The sequence below is a fragment of the Pogoniulus pusillus genome, chromosome 31 (genome assembly GCF_015220805.1).
Source record: "Pogoniulus pusillus isolate bPogPus1 chromosome 31, bPogPus1.pri, whole genome shotgun sequence".
Classification (NCBI taxonomy): domain Eukaryota; kingdom Metazoa; phylum Chordata; class Aves; order Piciformes; family Lybiidae; genus Pogoniulus; species Pogoniulus pusillus.
The window spans coordinates 10,171,880-10,190,288 of NC_087294.1; the positions used below are offsets into that span (position 1 = coordinate 10,171,880).

The 18,409-nt window shown below is 43.9% G+C and overlaps 1 long non-coding RNA gene across 1 annotated transcript; it reads left to right on the forward strand.

Annotated features, from left to right (window-relative positions):
• Positions 1–201: 201 nt before the first annotated feature.
• Positions 202–992, forward strand: LOC135189223 (uncharacterized). Its single transcript, XR_010307976.1, has 2 exons — positions 202–366; positions 500–992. It is a non-coding gene; the product is annotated as an uncharacterized LOC135189223 (long non-coding RNA).
• The last annotated feature ends 17,417 nt before the right edge of the window (positions 993–18,409 follow it).

Here is an 18,409-nt window from a genome sequence, read left to right on the forward strand (position 1 = left end):
AGCCACTCAGCACCATCGCACTACATGTCTTTTAAATACCTGGGGGGTGAGTGTGATCTTCACCCTGACCCCTCTCTGTGAGTGGGTCTGAACCTGGCCCCAGGTGTAGTGGTTAACCCTCTCCCACTTCTTGTCCAGCCCCTCATAAAAACAGAGCAGCTTCCTCTTTCCCTCTCTTTTGCCTCCCTCCCTGCTTGTTAACCACCACCTTGTTGCTGCTGCTCTTTGTTTTACCACGTGGCCATCCTTGCTTGTGCAGGGAAGGTCCTTGGCACTGATTTTCTAATACAGATACAGCCATGTAATTGAGGACCCAGGCTGTGGAGTCCTCATGCATTTTCATCTGTACTCCTTACCCCTGCACAGGTGTGTCACTCAGGGCAAGCAAATGCAGCAGACAGAGGGCTGACTTGCTTTAGCTTCTCCCTTGCAGCAGAAGCAGTGCCTGCTGCTACATTACAGTTTTTAATGCTAAATTTATGGGTGCTGTCTTTGGCAGGGTCACTGAGATTGAAGGGACTGAGACAGACCAACGTCTGCAGGCAGCTACCTACTTGTGACAGGCTGACATGAGCAGTTACAGCTGAGTGATGCTCTGAACTCCTGTGCGTTGGCTTTATTGCACAGTTCGTGAGAGGTGAGAGTAATGAGCCTGTGCTGCAAATCCATCTGGAGTTTGTATCCAAATTCCCTCTTACTCTGATAACTTGGTATTTATTACAGTCCTAGCAGACCTCCTGTTCTTCCTGAAAGACCGTGAGACTAAGTAATGGTGCTGGCAGGGGAATATTTTCTTCCTCTACCTCTGTTACTCCTCGCCCTTTTTTGCCTCACTCCTTGGGACTGCACTTACCCTTTTCCCACAAGACAGCATTTATTTATTCCTTGACTGACCTTCTGCCTTGTCCCAACAACTTTGCCCTTGAGGTCATCTCACCAATTCATTATTCTCAATGGAGGAGAAAAATCTCCTTCTTAATATCTAAGCTTCTTTCCCTATTATTGCAGAGCTGATTTAGTTATTTACCACCCCCTTTCAAACAGCAGGTAGCAAAGTGTCCTCTGAAAATAATGGCCTGAGAAGGCAGCCACCACTCTGTGCTTAGAAACTGTCTTTCATATCCAGAAATAGGTTAAACTATTTTTTTTTCCCCCTGAGACCTAAATATTGTACTGGGTCATTCAACATTTTCATCTTTGGCATTGCATCAGTTGCTTAAAAAGCAAAAGGAGGTCTTATTAAATGCGTTTTGCACACTTTGAGGTTGCAAGATTGAAACTGCTTCCTGTTTACCTGGAAGCTCATGCTGAGAACTGTGGCAGCTGACAATTGATTGAGTTTTTGTATCTGAAAGTTAGAGGAGTAAAGGCAAAAAGAGCCTAAGCCATGTTCTGCAACCAGATTTAATGCAAAACATCCCTGTGCTTCTGCATATGAAGCTATAAATAGCCCTAGCTTGAGGAATCTACCAAATATTTTGGCCTCCATGTAAAAAATAAAGCAACTAAGAACCTTCTCACGTTGAGGACGCTGAGTATCCCCATAATTATTGTGGTAGATTGTCAAAGGATGAACACAAAATGCAGATCACACTCCTCAGTGTCTTGCAGGAAAAGTGTCTTGCTGGAAATAGTCTCAGGGAGGTCAACAGAAGAACTGAACCTCAAGAGAATGAGCAATTTGTTTGCTGTGCTCTCTACAGGAGAACAACAATACTTTGTGGGACCATACACCTTTAAAGGTTTGTAAAGGGTTAACCCTCCTGGGGTTGATCCTGACCGCGGGTCCTCCTGACTCCTCCTCTGGGGTGGGTCTGAACCTGGCCCCAGGTGTAGTGATTAGCCCATGCCCACTTCTTGTCTAGCCCCCTATAAAAGCAGAACAACTTCCTCTCTCCTTCTCTTTTGCCTCCCTGGCTGTCATCCACCACCTTGTTGCTGCTGCTCTTCGTTTTGCCACATGGCCATCCTTCCACGTGGTGGACAAAGCCAGATCCTGATTCTGCCTCCATCCATTGCCATCGATCAGGTTGTATATATTTATTTTGTATCTTGGTTTTTCCCTTCCCTATACCTCTTTGTAACTCCCCTACCTTGCATACCTTCTATTTACTGTTAAATTTGGTTTGGTTTTTTTTCTCTTGTAACTTCCAAATCAAAGTGAGACTATTTATTTGGGTGTGTTTTACCTTTTCCTCTCTACCTCTAAGTGCTTTCTTTCCAAAAGAGGGGAGAGGGGAAGGCATCCTATAATTGTTGTTGGCTATATTTTGAGACTCTGGGAAATTTGAACTAGAACTAAGACAAAGTTCAAACACCCTGCTAGTCAATCAGATAGATTACTGATGTTTATAGTACTCTGCTGAAGTCAGCTAGTGCCAGTCTGTGCTCTAATAAAGTTCATTAACTTTATTAACTTATTTAACAGAGGAGAGGCTGAGGGAGCTGGGGGTGTTCAGCCTGGGGAAGAGGAGGCTCAGGGCAGACCTCATTGCTGTCTACAGCTCCCTGAAGGGAGGTTGTGGCCAGGTTGGGGTTGGTCTCTTGTGCCAGGAAACCAGCAACAGAACAAGGGGACACAGTCTCAAGCTGTGCCAGAGGAGGTCTAGGCTGGATGTTAGGAGGAAGTTGTTGTCAGAGAGAGTGATTGGCATTGGAATGGGCTGCCCAGGGAGGTGGTGGAGTCACCGTCCCTGGAGGTGTTGAAGCAAAGCCTGGATGAGGCACTTAATGCCATGGTCTGGTTGACTGGCTAGGGCTGGGCGCTAGGTTGGACTGGATGAGCTTGGAGGTCTCTTCCAACCTGGTTGATTCTACGATTCTCTAATTGTATTGGTTCTGTTAGCTATATTTTGAGTCTCTGGGAGCTCATGCCAGTCTGTGCTCTAATAAAGGCTTAAAGAAGAAATTAAGTAGCCCTGAGTGAGACTATTTAGGTGTGTTTTAACTTTTCCTCTCCACCTCTAATTCCTGTCTTTCCAAAAGGGGGGGGGGGGGGAGGGGGAAGAGGAAAGCATCTTATAATTGTATTGGTTCTGTTAGCTATATTTTGAGACTCTGAGAAATTTAAACTAGAAGCAAGACAAAGTTCAAGCACCCTGCTAGTCAATCAGATAGATTATTGATGTTTATAGTACTCTGCTGAAGTCAGCTAATGCCACTCTGTGCTCTAATAAAGTTCATTAACAAGGCTTAAAGAGGAAATTAAGTAGCCCTGAGTAAGACTATTTAGGCATGTTTCACCTTTTCTTCTCTACCTCTAATTCCTTTCTTTCCAAAATGGGCAAGAGGTGAAGGCATTCTGTTGGTTCTGTTAGCTGTATTTTGAGTCTCTGGGAGCTAATGGCAGTCTGTGCTCTAATAAAGCTCATTAACAAGGCTTAAAGAAGAAAATAAGTAACCCTGAGTACAGAAATCATTTAATCATTCCCATGTGAGTGCTTCTCTAGAAGATCAGAGTCACCTTCCTTTCTCAAATGCTATTCTCCTGGCTTTGAGTCTGGGGGGAAGCTACACTGGCTTGGTGTTACAGAAGCCCATGACCCCTTCATAAGACACTTGCAAAATGTAACATGAGGTATGACCAAAGCAAACCACCTGCAATGGTAATGTATTTCATGTGCAGTCTCTTTTGCCCAGTGCTAGTGCTCCTATGACTGGTGGAGTGGCATCAGCTCTTTTTTTTTGGCCTTTTTTTTTGGAGGGGACTTTCTTATGAACTTTGCCCATCTGTGCTCTTTCCCTTTTACAAATACATCACTCATCTGAAGTTTCAAGGCAATATTTGTAAAAAAGGTCTTTAGAATAATGATGAATGACTAAAAGGAGCATTAAAAAAATAAATTCACTAACTATTCATCAAGATTACAAACTAGAAGTATATTTCCTCCAGTTAATATGTGAAACACTTCACCCTGGCATAGATAAATCATGAATCAGCCAAAGGGTTAGTTAAGGCTTCCAGTTTCTGTTACCAAGGGCTGGCCTTTTGAAGAAGTATGCAGAGGCTTTTTTCTTTCTTAAATGATAATAATTGACTCTGTGAATTAATGTAGCAGCAGGAAAAGTATATTTTCCTTGCATCCCAGTGAAACAGGATCTGAAAATCTTTTTGTACAGTAAGAAAACAGAAGATCCAGGCAAAGAAAGGAAGGGAGATTCTATCAATTGTGGGGCATGATCTGTAAGTGAAAAAAACCAACACCCACCCTACTCGTGAGCAAGTGAAGGGGTGGAGATTCACACTAAAATAAACAAGCCCATGGGGCCTGTGTTGAATGTCCTGACAAGGCTGTGGGCACTGGCTTTAAAGCGTTTCATCCCGAGGATCCAGTGTCTCCCAGAAGGACGTGCAGGAGGAGGAAACGCGAGGTTAAGAATTCAGTGAGATTGGACAGATAGTCGAAAGGCTTGGGGTGGACGGTCTGAAATTCATTACGAGAGTGTAGCACAAGGGTCACCACAAGCATCTCATAAACACCAGTGAACTTTGCTGCAGCCCAGAGCTGCAGGAGTGACTCTGGTGAGTCATGAGATGCCTCCTCCCCTGTGTGCGCACACACTGCTGAGGGGGAGAAAGCGGCAGATAATGATGGGTGCTCTCCCAAGGGGTTAGAAAGGGAGGGTCTTAATCCATTGTCAAATGTCTCCATGACATCTAGCATATATGATCTGACTTCCCAGATCTCCTGAGGCTTCCCTAAGTCACGCTGGATTGTTTAGCCTGGAGAAGAGGAGGCTCAGGGGTGACCTTATTGCTGTCTACAACTACCTGAAGGGTGGTTGTGGCCAGGAGGAGGTTGCTCTCTTCTCTCAGGTGGCCAGCACCAAAATGAGAGGACACAGCCTCAGGCTGTGCCAGGGGAAATTTAGGCTGGAGGTGAGGAGAAAGTTCTTCACTGAGAGAGTCATTGGACACTGGAATGGGCTGCCCGGGGAGGTGGTGGAGTCGCCGTCCCTGGAGCTGTTCAAGGCAGGACTGGACGTGGCACTTGGTGCCATGGTGTAGCCTTGAGCTCTGTGGTAAAGGGTTGGACTTGATGATCTGTGAGGTCTCTTCCAACCCTGATGATACTGTGATACTGTGTGAATACCTTTCAAGCTGAATTATTGAGACTCCTCAGATTGCTACCTAGTGCTTGGTGGTTTAGCAGAAACACACTTCTATGCACATGCACACTGACAGTCATTTAGTAGTTAGCAGTCAGGGGGAAACGTGAGAATACAGCAAAAACTTGGAGTGAAAGAAGGGCCATAGGTAGATTGGTGGCATAAAAATCAAAGTGAAATTATTATGCATTTCTGTGAATATCCAGGTCCTAGCCTGTCCAGAAGGATTTGCAGAGCTACTTTGGGGGGGGGGGGGGGAGGGGATGAAGGAAGTGCCTTAACATTTCACATTGAGGTTACTTAGTGCTGAAAGCAGAAGTCATCTCAACTAATACTTTTTGTGCAAAACCTGGATTGAGCATATTGAGTCATGGAATGTTAGGGGCTGGAAGGGACTTGAAAGCTCATCTAGTCCAACCTCACAGTGTTTTTGATTCCTAACACCTGCCTCAGCTTCCTTTCAAACGATTTTGGAGTGTTTTGACTTCCTCTTGCCATTGTATGTGATGCTTTTCATGCGCATTGTGTTTCAAGTTAGAAAAGGCAATTCTGCTTCAATCCTGGGGTAGCATAAGAAATACCAGCAGGGAAAAAATGTATTCTGAAACTGAGATGGGCGTTCTCTACTCTGTTGCATATAAGCCTCAGATCACCTGAAATTCAGTCCTGAAGGTATTTTGCACAACAGCAGTTCCGTTGACTGCAAGGGAACAGTTTATTTCTGAACATGCTGCAGACGGTAAAGCATCTGCAGGAGTGTTTCTAGGACCTAGGTCTAATATCAGAAAGCAGTCACAAACCTGAAAGATTGTAATGGACTATAATTCCCTCTCACATTTGTTTGGATCTGAATTGTTTGCCACTTAGAGTGCTCCTCTTGCAGCAATCTGGCGATTCGTTGTCGTCTTGCACAGAATCTTCATCTGAAGGCTCAGTTTTGCAAGCCCAAGATGCAGGAGCTAAGATGATATATTGAGGCATATAAGTAATCAGGAAAAAATGCAGTTCAGCCCATGTATTCTTTGGAAATATGTATAAATATTTACAAATTATAGAGTTAAATCCAACTCATTTTGTAAATGAAGGGATATTCTGCCTTTCTTTTTTTTTTTTTTTTAATGGGAAACATCAAAATCCAGGAAGCATGGGAGAATAAGACATGGAATCTTTTCCAAGGGACATTCATAAACTCATAAAATCATGCAGCCTTCAACCTTTCTCCTCTTTTCATTGTGTGCACGCCTACGCATCTGTGTGTTTGTGGAAGGAACTTTTTTGTCTTTTCTTCTCTCTCTTTTCTTTTTCATTTACCAATTACTTTGTAAACAACTTAAAGAGATCGGTGAAGGACTGCTCTGTAAAAATGATAGCACATCTGCAGCACAGGCAGTTAAAGTCAACAATTAATTAATTGTTAAGGGCTCTGTTCATCCAAACTTTTGGCTCTGTATTTACTGTGTGATTCATGGCTTGTGAGCCCTGGTTTCCAGAGAACTCAAAAGTCTGGTCCTCCGTTTCAACCCTTCCCCTGCTCCCTATTTCACCCTTCCCTGCCCACACCAAACTGTAAAGAGGTGAAGCTATGTTCCTTACAGGGTAGCAGCAAGCAGCCCACCCATACATCCTGCAGAGCCACTGAGCATGTTCGACAGACGCAGGCAGTACCCTGCCAAAGCCCTGCTTGCCTGGTGTCATTAATTCACTGATAGAGGAATATTTACAAAACAAACAGGACATGCATGGGAGCACAGGCAATCATCTTTTGTGTAGCTGGATTTAGGTAGATTAGACTCTCAACCTCGAGTGTAAGACAGTGGCTGCTGGTTTCAGAAAACAGATTTGATATCGACCTGTGTGAAGTTGTGCAGTGCTGTGTGGTTGAAGGAGGGTCTGGCAGTCTGGGGAGGTGCTCTGTGTCCCAGTTTGATTTTGAGCCTGCAGATAAATGTCATAGTGATTTGGTCCAGTTGCCTCCCAGGGAAAGATCTACTATCTTCCAATGTGTTTAAGATAAAGAAAGATCATTGCATTTACAATGAAACAACTTTATAATAGGCATGGACCAAAATCTGTAGCTCTTAGGTAAAGCCTTAAGGAAAACTGTTCCTTAAAAAAGGAGTGCCAAGAAAAATTCCAGCAGCAATAGCTGAGTTAAAATGTTGTTTTCTCATTAGTGTTTTTATTATTACTGACTTGCAAAGCTCCCTTGGAGTATAACAGTTGAACATTAGAAGTGTCTAGCAAAACAACAAGTGCCTATCACTGGATAAAGTCATCACTGAAGGAGAGAAAAAAAAGAGGAAAACCATAAACAAGCCTTGAAAAAATAAGAAAGAATGAATGTGTGATGATAAAGGGAACCAAAACATCTGGAATCTCTGCCAGAAAGCTTCTACAGATGTGCTCTGATGCATGATAAGAAGAAATAACATTTCAGAGTTGCAGGCCTTCTGTGAGGTTCCTACCTTCCAGTGTGGTTAAGTCAGAGGGAAGAGCAGCCAGCTTTGCTCCTGCTGGTGATCTCAACAGCCCTCCTCTTGAACTGATCAGATTTTCTGGGGGGTTATTGCTGGTGTGTGGAACAGAATCTGATTCAGATTGAAGAAAGGAGTGATGTAGGGAAAACTTGGCTATTTGATGCTTTCTCAAAGCACTCCAATGATAGAATCAAGCAGGTTGGAAGAGACCTCCAAGATCATCCAGTCCAACCTATCACCCAGCCCTGTCCAATCAAATAGACCATGGCACTAAGTGCCTCATCCAAGCTTTGCTTCAACACCTTCAGGGACAGCAGCTCCACCACCTCCTTGGGCAGCCCATTCCAATGGCAAATCTCTCTCCTTGTGGAGCCCAAACTTTGCCTGAGTTATCCAGTTTAGCTCTCATTGATGAGGAGAGACTAATTGTTCTGGTGTACTTTTCCCCTCTCGAATTTCTGCTTATTCCTTCTGAGAAGGGCAATGTCTAGTGAAAAAGATCAATTAAAACTATTTTGTAGGTAGAAAGGTTCTTCTCCCTCTTTCTCCAAATATATTCTTGCAAGTTACAATTAGTTCCCATATGACAAACTTCAGTAAATTGCACATCCACAAGGAATGGCCATCTGCCATTAATTCAAGCATCCTACCACTGTTTTCCATGGGTTAGTAACAGATACTTGAGGAGACATGAGCTAAAACCAGAACTGAATTATCTCAGCTTTAGATGTCAGGCTGGCAGATGAATATTCACTGCCATGATCTTTCAAAAACACATCTGAAGAAGAAGTAAAAAAAAAAAGTGAGACATCTTGAGTCATGGGATTTTAATAAAGCCAAACTGTGGATGCTCTACATTTTCCACTGCATCTGCATGGGTTTTATTGCTTATGGCAGGACACACAAGAAGTAACTTTAAAATACAAAAGAAAAAAAAATACCTGGCTGGCTGCTGCAAAGATCATTTGTCAAGAGAAGAATGCTGTGGAGGGAAACTCTGACCTCTAAACCTGCAACAACAACAAAAGCTAGTGTTTTAAAAAAGATATTTTGAAGCCTAAATAAACCTTGACAGACTCCCCTTAAACTTCTTTAACAGTGATTAATTTCCAACCGGGGAAATATTGACTCTGAGAGAAAATGAAAATATTTCCATCTCCTTTCTCTCTAGCACTGCATTATAACATCGTTTGACCTACTAGATAGAGTGGAAAATCGCTATCAGTCCTGATGTTATTGGATGGCTCAGGTTTCACATCTCTCTTCCTCTGTTTTCCTTTGCTTCCCCTGTATCAGCATGTGTCCTTTCCAGCTTCCTCCCTTTCGGTTTGGCTGCTGGCTGGAGGAGGCAGAACCCTTGGTGCTTGCATTGCCTGGCAGGACAGCATAGGTACCCCTTTTTGTGGGACAATCAGAAGTTCATGGAAGGCCACAAGAGAAACAAATCACTTTACCCAAGCTATTAAATGGACACAATTACACAGGCTTACCCTTGGGCTGTTCGTATTCCCTCTCCCTGTGGGGCAGAGTGGTCTGTTTCAAGAATCACAGCCATTTGTCCCGTCACACAGTCTCCCTGTTTCCCCACAGATCTCTTCTTACAGGCTTGACTAGATGCTACAAATGCCAAAGGAATCTTCCAGAGGGTTTTTGACCACACAATACCTGTATGTATACTTTAGCCTCAGGTTTATTGGGAAGGTTAAATAAATTAGTTACTGTCTCCACATACTTCTTTTTGCTGGCTGCTGGTACCATTAGATGTGATGAGTGCCCACTGAGTTGCACAGCAAGACTGCCTCCCTCCTGTTGAGCTGTGCTCTAAAGTGCACTTAATGTCCTCTAAAAAGTGAGGAAAGGAGGATCAGGGTGCACCAGCTGGAGAGAAAGGCAGAGACATCCTGTTGTTTATTATGTCCCACTAAAATGGAGTCTTCATGAGGGAACCCACACTAAATTTCTAGAGCAGCTACAGCTATTGCTCAAATACTATGCACAGCTTGGGTGTGTATCCTATTACTTGGCTTCAGAGACAGCAGGAGACAGAGCATCTTCAATTGCAAATACATGTTTGATCCTTGCAGTTTCCAACAGAATTTAGCCAATTCAAACAAGCTGAAGAGCAATTAAAAGGAGAGAAAAAAAAAGTCTATCTCAGATCACTTTGTCAAAAGAGACACAGAGAAAACATCAGTTAATCCCACAGAACATCCTCCAAACTTTCCCTGGAAGGACATGAAATGTAAGTTGCTCATAACTCATTGCTTTAGAAAAGGTGGTTGTAAACTAATGCATGTCACTGTCCTGAGGATCTTCCTTATGAGGAGAGACTGAGGGATCTGGAGCTCTTTAACTTGGAGAGGAGGAGACTGAGCTCATGAATGGTTATAAAGATGTAAAGGTGAGTGCCAAGAGGATGGAGCCAGGCTCTGCTGGGTGATGCCCAGCAACAGGACAAGGGTCAATGGGTGGAACTGAGGCATAGGAAAATCCATGGAAACATGAGGAAAAATGTTTTCAGCATCAGGTTGACAGAAGCCTGGAAGAGGCTGCCCAAGGGGGTTGTGGAGTCTTCCTCTCTGGAAATATTCAAAACCCTCCTGGATGTTTTCCTGTGTGATCTGGTCTAGGTGATCCTGCTCTGGCAGCAGGGTTGGACTAGATGATCTTTTGAGATCCCTTCCAGCCCCTAACATTCTGTGATTCTGTGTGAGGATTCTCCTCGCTCTACATCCTTCCCTCAGAGGACCTCTGAAGGAAAGAATTGTTTGGTTTGATATGAATCAGAAGAAAACCTGTTGAATGTTCTTGTCAAAGCAGAAGATACTAGCGGTGGGTAGACACTAACTGCATGTGTGCTAGTTTGAAGCTAGCTAGAATGTTTTGGTGAGAAGGATTAGATCATAACACATTCACCCCTCCATAGCATACACAATTATCATCCAATTGCATTCCTATGTTGGGAAGTACATAGAAAAATAAATCTTCTTCTGTTACTAAATCCTTCCACAGGGCAAGCTGCTAAGTTCCTTTCACAGCTAACAACTGAGGCAAAGCTTCCTGGCCTGCATCTGGAACAGTGTGGCCAGTAGGACAAGGGAGGTTATTCTTCCCCTGTGCTCAGCACTGCTCAGGCCACACTTTGAGTGCTGTGTCCAGTTCTGGGCCCCTCAATTCAAGAGAGATGTTGAGGTGCTGGAACGTGTCCAGAGAAGGGCGACAAAGCTGGTGAGGGGCCTGGAGCACAGCCCTGTGAGGAGAGGCTGAGGGAGCTGGGGGTGTGCAGCCTGGAGAAGAGGAGGCTCAGGACAGACCTCATTGCTGTCTACAACTACCTGAAAGGAGGCTGTAGCCAGGTGGGGATTAGTCTCTTGTCAGGCAAGCAGCAACAGAACAAGGGGACACAGTCTCAAGTTGTGCCAGGGGAGGTCTAGGCTGGATGTTAGGAGGAAGTTGTTGGCAGAGAGAGTGATTGGCATAGGAATGGGCTGCCAGGGAGGTGGTGGAGTCACTGTCCCTGGAGGTGTTGAAGCAAAGCCTGGATGAGGCATTTAGTGCCATGGTCTAGTTGGCTGGCTAGGGCTGGGTGCTAGGCTGGGCTGGATGATCTTGGAGGTCTCTTCCAACCTGGTTGATTCCACGATTCTATGATACTGTGCAGTGAACACGAGGAGCTCAAAGTGATAACTACACACAGAAGTGCAAACAACAAAAGCCTTTGTTATTGAGAACTTCTTGACTTAGATCCATGGTTTGCTGTGCTGTTGTGCCTAATTACAGACTTCAGTCCAAAGATGCCAAATATGTTAAACAAAAGCTGGGTTAAATTAAAAATGTATACTTTCCTGATACAAGTATCAATAGATGTTAAAAATGAGCTCTTGATTTTGTCAGTCTTCCGCCTCCACCTTCTGATGCTTTGGCTGCATGCTGCATAACGATGCAGACATGAAGAGTTAGTGAACTTGACAGGAGTGAGTAAAGGTTTATTTAGAATTGCAAATAGGCTCCAACACACACTTTTGTAGGCCTATTATCCAGACTATATCCAGCGCAAAGATGGTGAGGAGGGCCATGCTTTTTATCTCTCAGTCTTCCACTGTGCTCACTCCTCTCACTTTGGGGCTCCCAAAAGTCATCTCAGACAAAAAGAAATTATCTTTTCTTTTGACTTGTTATGGATCACAGGAGGCAGCTTACATCATTACCCTCTGAAAGCAGAGGTAGTCAGCTCTCAAAAAAATGCTGCCCTGTCTAGGATCTGGCCTGACGTCCATAAGCAACACAAGATGTAATCTTTTCTGCCACCAGCTGTCACTCTACCAGCTTTCAGTATTTGCTATCTTGAATGGATATGACCTTCTAATGCTTTGCATGAATCAGACACTGCAAGAGCCTTTCAGCTCTTGTCTTGATTCCCTTTAAAGCTTTACAATTCCCATTCACAGGAATAAACATTTGCTTGATTGTTTGGTTGGTTTTCCTCAGTGAGCTTTCCCCTTTCCTCTGCAAGGGAGCAGAGTCTTCTATAGGAGAATTGGCCAACAGCTACTGCTTCTCTAGAGGAGCCTCTCGATGTACTTTGATTAGGATTAAGTAGGGAGAGAAATGTTTTACCCCAAACAAATTTCTCTTGAGTCACCTGGGATAACATTTCCCCATAGCACATGAAACTGCCTGGCAATACTGTGCCTTAATGGGGGTTTCAAAAGGAGCGAGGTGAATGAGGGCAGAGTGGTCCTGCCAGACTGTACAGCAAATCTGAGAGGGAGGGAAGAAGTTCCCTTTGTGGGAAGGACATCAAGGCATGCATAGTGCAACTTATCACTCTGCCTAATTAGAGAAGGAAACAAGAGCTGGTCAAACCAGAAGGAGCAAAGCGTATGAGGAGATGTTCAGACACAGATGCTGAGCTGGCAGAAACTGGCATAGATGCACTGGAGGAAGCTGGATGATTTATATCAGGCCTGGATGCAGAACTCGGATAGTGTATTCAGAGCTGAGATTCGGCACTTTTGTGGGGCAGACAAAGGAGGCATGCCAAGTCTGAGATAGCTTGTGCTTTGAGCAGAGCCAAACTACACACATGGTCTGCAGTTTCAGATGTGCCAAATCCTGGAGCTCTGCATCTCCCATTTGTAAATGTCAAAATGCAGCAATTATGTTTTTCCTTGATCAGCTACTTACCTGTCGAAACCAGTTATCCTCACCATGATTGATGGGTTCATTGTCTTCCAGTTCAAAAAAGTCCTGTTGGTAAAATAATTCATTACAAGACAGAACCACACAGTCAATCACAGACCCTTAGCGTTGGAAGGGACCTCCAGAGATCATCGATTCCAGCCTCCCTGCCAAGCAGGATCCACTTAGAGTAGCTCAGACAGGAATGCATTCAGGCAGGCTTTGAAATTCTTCAGATCAGGTGGCTCCACAACCTCCCTGGGCAGCCTGTTCCAGTGCTCTGTCACCCTCACTGTAAAGACGTTTCTCCTCACATTGAGGTGAAACCTTCTATATTCAAGTTTTTATCCACTATTACTTGTCTTATTGCTGTACACCACTGAGAAGAGATTGGCCCCATCCACTTGACACCCACCCCTCAGATATTTATAGACGTTGATCAGATCTCCTCTTTGTCTTCTTCAGACTGAACAGCGCCAGGGCTCTCAATCTCTCTTCATAGGGGAGATGCTCAAGTCCCCCAGTCATCCTTATGACTCTCCACTGAACTCTTTCCAGCAGGTCCCTGTCTCTCTTGAACTGAGTAGCCCAAAATTTGACACAGTATTCCAGGTGTGGTCACACTAGGGCAGAGTGTCCCTAAACCTGCTGGACACAGTTTTCTTGATGCACCCCATGATGCCATTTGCTGTCTTGGCCACAAGGGCTCATTGCTGTCCCACGCAGAACTTGCTGTGCACCTGGACTTCAAGGTCCTTTGGATATTCTTATTTGGTAAGATGCTGCTTCTTCTGGGCCCAACATACCAAATCATTTCTAATGAAGATGTCATACTCAGGCACAAGCCCAGCTTTGTTCATGAATTGTTAATGCAGCCATAACAGCTGCAGGAAGCAGCTGATGGAGCAAAGTAAGAGTAGCCATCTCATGCATGAATATTGTTGTGGTGTGTTTATTGAACTTATCTTTGTTGCTCATAGAAACAATCTTTTCTTGGGAGGAGCAATAAGTATTTTTCATTAGATTGTTAGCAAGATGCTTCTGTGTCTTGAGGAAGCTGACAAGCTCTCAAATACAGTTCATCTACAGCAATGCTGGAGATCCATTTCTGAGTCAGGCACATCAGTCTCCAAGCTACCGCACAGGATGAGAGTTACTGCTTTGTCTTCTGAGAGCTAAAACCTGCTTCCTGCTTTCCCTCTTCACTCTGTCTCCCTTCCAATTTGTTCTGCTGCTGTCTTTGCTTTTCCACTACCTACTGTTTTCAGCCAGCTGGCCTTCCTTGTCTGCTTTGTTTCATGTGTGGGCACAAGCCCCACTGAAAAATAGTGTGATGTCCTGTAAGGTACCAGATCTAAAAGCCAACATTTGCAGTCTACAGAATATTTTCTATCCAGGACCAGAGCATAGTTGATCCTCCTGCCTCTTTCCAAGGTGGCTTGGATTTCAGAGAAGGACCTTGTTACATTTTCAGACCTGCATCTGTAGAAGCAGGTCAGAAGATACCATTCCTTTTACCAGACAGTTTGGCACAAATCTCTTGCAAGGACTTGTGCAGGCTGTGTGCTGTGTTGGTGTGTTATTACTACTGTCAACACTACTACAGGGCTTTTGCAGTGCATTCAAGGGTTTCAGAGAGAAATAAGGCTTGTGGTTTAGTTTATCTTTTCCAGTGGGCATTGCACAGATTAAAATATAAAAGGCTGTTGCAGATTCAAAATACTATAACTCCTTTGTCTACTCAGAACCAAGAGAATCACAGCATCACTGAGGCTGGAAAAGACCTCTGAGATCATCAAGTCCAGCTTATGACCTAACACCATGACATCAGCTAAACCATGCCACCAAGTACCACATCCATTCCTTTCTTAAACACCTCTAGGGATGGGGACTCCACCACCTCCTTGGGCAGTCCATTCCAGTGTCTAATCACCCTTTCTGTGAGGAAATGTTTCCTAGTATCCAAACTAAACCTCCCTTGGCACAGTTTCAGACCTCTCATGCCCTCTCATCTTGTCACAAGTTGCCTGGGTGAAGAGCCTGATCCCCACATGAGTACAGCTTCTCTTTAGGTAGTTGCAGAGCGTGCTAAAGTTCCCTCTGAGTCTCACCTTCTCCAGGCTAAACAACCTCAGCTCCCCCAGCCTCTCCTCACAAGACTTTCCCTCCAGCCCCCTCGCCAGTCTCACTGCTCTCCTCTGGACCTGCTCCAGCACCTCAATATCTTTCTTAAAGTGAGGGGCCCAGAACTGCACACAATGCTTGAGGTGAGGCCTCACCAGACCTCAATAAGAAGAGGAATAGCATATATCAGTAGCAAAGGAAATTATTCCTGTCCTCCTCTTCTGATCAGTTGTGTTGGGATGTGTAAGCATTGAGGTACAAACAAGAGTGAAGATGGATTGAGTGAAACAGCACAACCAACTTCACATATCTATAGAGCTGTGAAATTATTTCCCCCAAGAGACTATATTAAAACAAAATTACATTTCAAACCAAAGCAAACCCTCAAACTTTATTTTCTCCCATTTCCTCATACTTTCAAATACAATATGATGGTGGTGGAAGGATTGAGGTCCAATCAGTGACAAATGTCTTCCACTAGCAGGAGCACATTTCCAGTCTGGAGCTGAAGGTGTTGATTGGCAAAGCACTGAGTCCTCCCAGGCAGGGCATCAAAAAGCCTGAAGCAAAATGCAGCATTGCAGTGTCTCCTGAGAACCTCCTGTGTTTAGGAGAGGAGAATGCATGCCAAGGGGAAAGACAAGGGAGAATGAGTAGAGAACAGGATGGGATTCTCTTCCCCTGCTGAGAGCAGTGCAGGGGAAAGCAGAAGTAGCACATGTAGAAGGAGAAGAATAAAAAAGCCAGAAGATGTCACACATGAAGCATAATTAAGAATGGGACAGACTTAAAAATGGGGAAACTGGGACCTCTGAAGTCCTCAGGGTTTAAGAAGTCTGTTACCCTAGCTGCACTGTCCTGCCCACAGGGTTGAGCCCACAGTCTTCAGCATCTTCTTCTCCAAAGCAGCTCCTTTAGCAAGGCCTTTTATTTATTACTTTCTAAAACCATAAGGAACCTGAACTCTGTCATATCTGGTTGCTAATTTAACCACACTAAGTTCACAGAAAGCATTTCGTATGAGGGACATGACCTGGCTTGTTAGCACCACATGTTGTAAGATAGAGAAAAGGATCTTTCATCCTTCAGAAGTCTTGTTTCTCGATTGCCAGTCTCTTACTTTTTAACTTCTTTGCCATTTTGAATGGATTTCAAAACAAATCAACAGACACATAGAGTCTTTGGTTATTTTTGGCCAGAGTTGGATAAATGAATAGTCCAGAAAGTTTCTGACATTGTGCCAAATGTCTATGTGTCTAAAGTTTTAGGAGTTGTGTTTTCCAGGAAACCTTGAAGTTTGCCGAGATTGATGCTTTTGATATTGTCATCCATTACTGTATTCAAAGGAGTTGTCTGCATAAAGGTTGATAGAGGGCAGTCAAACCTTTTGCACTGAACAAATTATATCATTAGGTGTCTGCCTGTGGGTCAACTTGTTCTCAAGCCCCAAAAACTAAACACAGCTGAGATCTAAATCCCCTGACAAATGAAGGCTGCGAGCAAGGATCATGAATAACATATGGCAAATGGAATTTCCAAACACCGCACTGCCGTACAATATACACCTGATAAATGGTCGTCTGCAGTGATGCTGTTGAAAAAGCCTCTTGATGCAAGCCTCATGCATGGCACTGAAACATTAACAGGATTCTACAAGACATTTCAAAGCTGGCAAGCCGTCTATCCCAATGCGTTGTCTAGTCCTCCCTTCCCCAACTAAGCGCAGCATCATTGTTTCCTTTTATGTGGGAACAAAGACAAGTAACAGTTTGACTTGTCATGCCTGAGGCCAGCGGGGCAAGAAGTGTTCAAATGAGAACAAAGGACAGAATTACTGTAAGGACAAGAAGGAAAAAGAGAAAATGAATCATATTTTTCTGTCCTTTTATTGAAGATTAACTTTTAGTTGCACTTGTAGCCACAAAGAAGTGAAGATTACACAGCATTGTCCTAGAGAAACAGCAAACATTTTTCCCCCCAGTTAAATAAAATTGTGAACACAAAACTCACCTTCACTGCTCAGCTAAAATTCGGGCAACTCTGGAGCAGACGTGATAGGTTGGACTGGATGGTCATGGAGGTCTCTCCCAACCTGGTTGATTCTATGCTTCTAAGAGGAACAGCACACAGAGGAACTGATTTTAATGAGACAGTGAGGGATGCTGCATCTACTCCCATGCTGGGCAGCATCATGGTCCCAAAATCAAAGTGTGCCAAAAAGAACTTACCCAGGACCTTAGAGTGTCACTCACAGAGGGCCAAGGAAGTATTTGGACCAGAGGTGGGTTTATGTCTTAGTCAAAATTAATAGTATGGTCTGTTTTTTTTCCCTTTGGATTTGTTTGGGCTTTGCTGGTTTGGGGTTTTTGAGTTTTGTTTGTTTGTTTTGTGGGTTTTTTTTGTTGTTGTTGTCTTTGTTTTATTTTGGTAATCTCCCCAACTAGTAAGTCAGCTCCCTCTCAGAGTAACCTATGAAGGTATCTTCAGTGTAAATATGTACATATATGTCACAGAATCAGCCAGGTTGGAAAAGACTTCTAGGATCATCGAGTCCAACCTATCACCTAACCCTTCTAATTAACTAAACCATGGCACTAAGTGCCTTATCCAGTCTTCTTTTAAACACCTCCAGGGATGGTGACTCCACTACCTCACTGGGCAGCCCATTCCAATGCAAATCACTCTTTCTGTGACGAATTTCTTCCTCACATCCAGCCTAAACCTGCCCTGGCACAATTTGAGACTGTGTCCTCTTGTTCTGTCACTGGGTGCCTGGCAGAAGAGACCAACCTCCACCTGGCTACAACCTCCTTTCAGGTAGTTGTATGCAGCAATGAGGTCTCCCTTGAGCTTCCTCTTCTTTAGGCTGAACAGCCCAAACTACATAGGGCTTGTGCTCATATATATATATATGTGTGTGTGTGTTTGTGTGTACATATACACACATGAGCACAAATGCATGTGTTTGTTACTGCTGGCTAACCTCTTGAGGTGCTCCTTACCTTTAATGATGTAGTAGCAGCAGTAGCGATAATAATAATGACAACAACAGCAGCAATGACTACAATGGGAACAGTAATGACAACCACAACCACCACCAGTAATAACAACAGCAGCAATAACTACAATGGGAACAGTAATAACAACCACAACCACCACCAATAATAAGAACAACAGCAGCAATAACTACAATGGGAACAGTAATGACAACCACAACCACCACCAGTAATAACAACAGCAGCAATAACTACAATGGGAACAGTAATAACAACCACAACCACCACCAATAATAAGAACAACAGCAGCAATAACTACAATGGGAACAGTAATGACAACCACAACCACCACCAGTAATAACAACAGCAGCAATAACTACAATGGGAACAGTAATAACAACCACAACCACCACCAATAATAATAACAACAGCAGCAATAACTACAATGGGAACAGTAATGACAACCATGACACCACCAGTAATAACAACAGCAGCAATAACTACAATGGGAACAGTAATGAC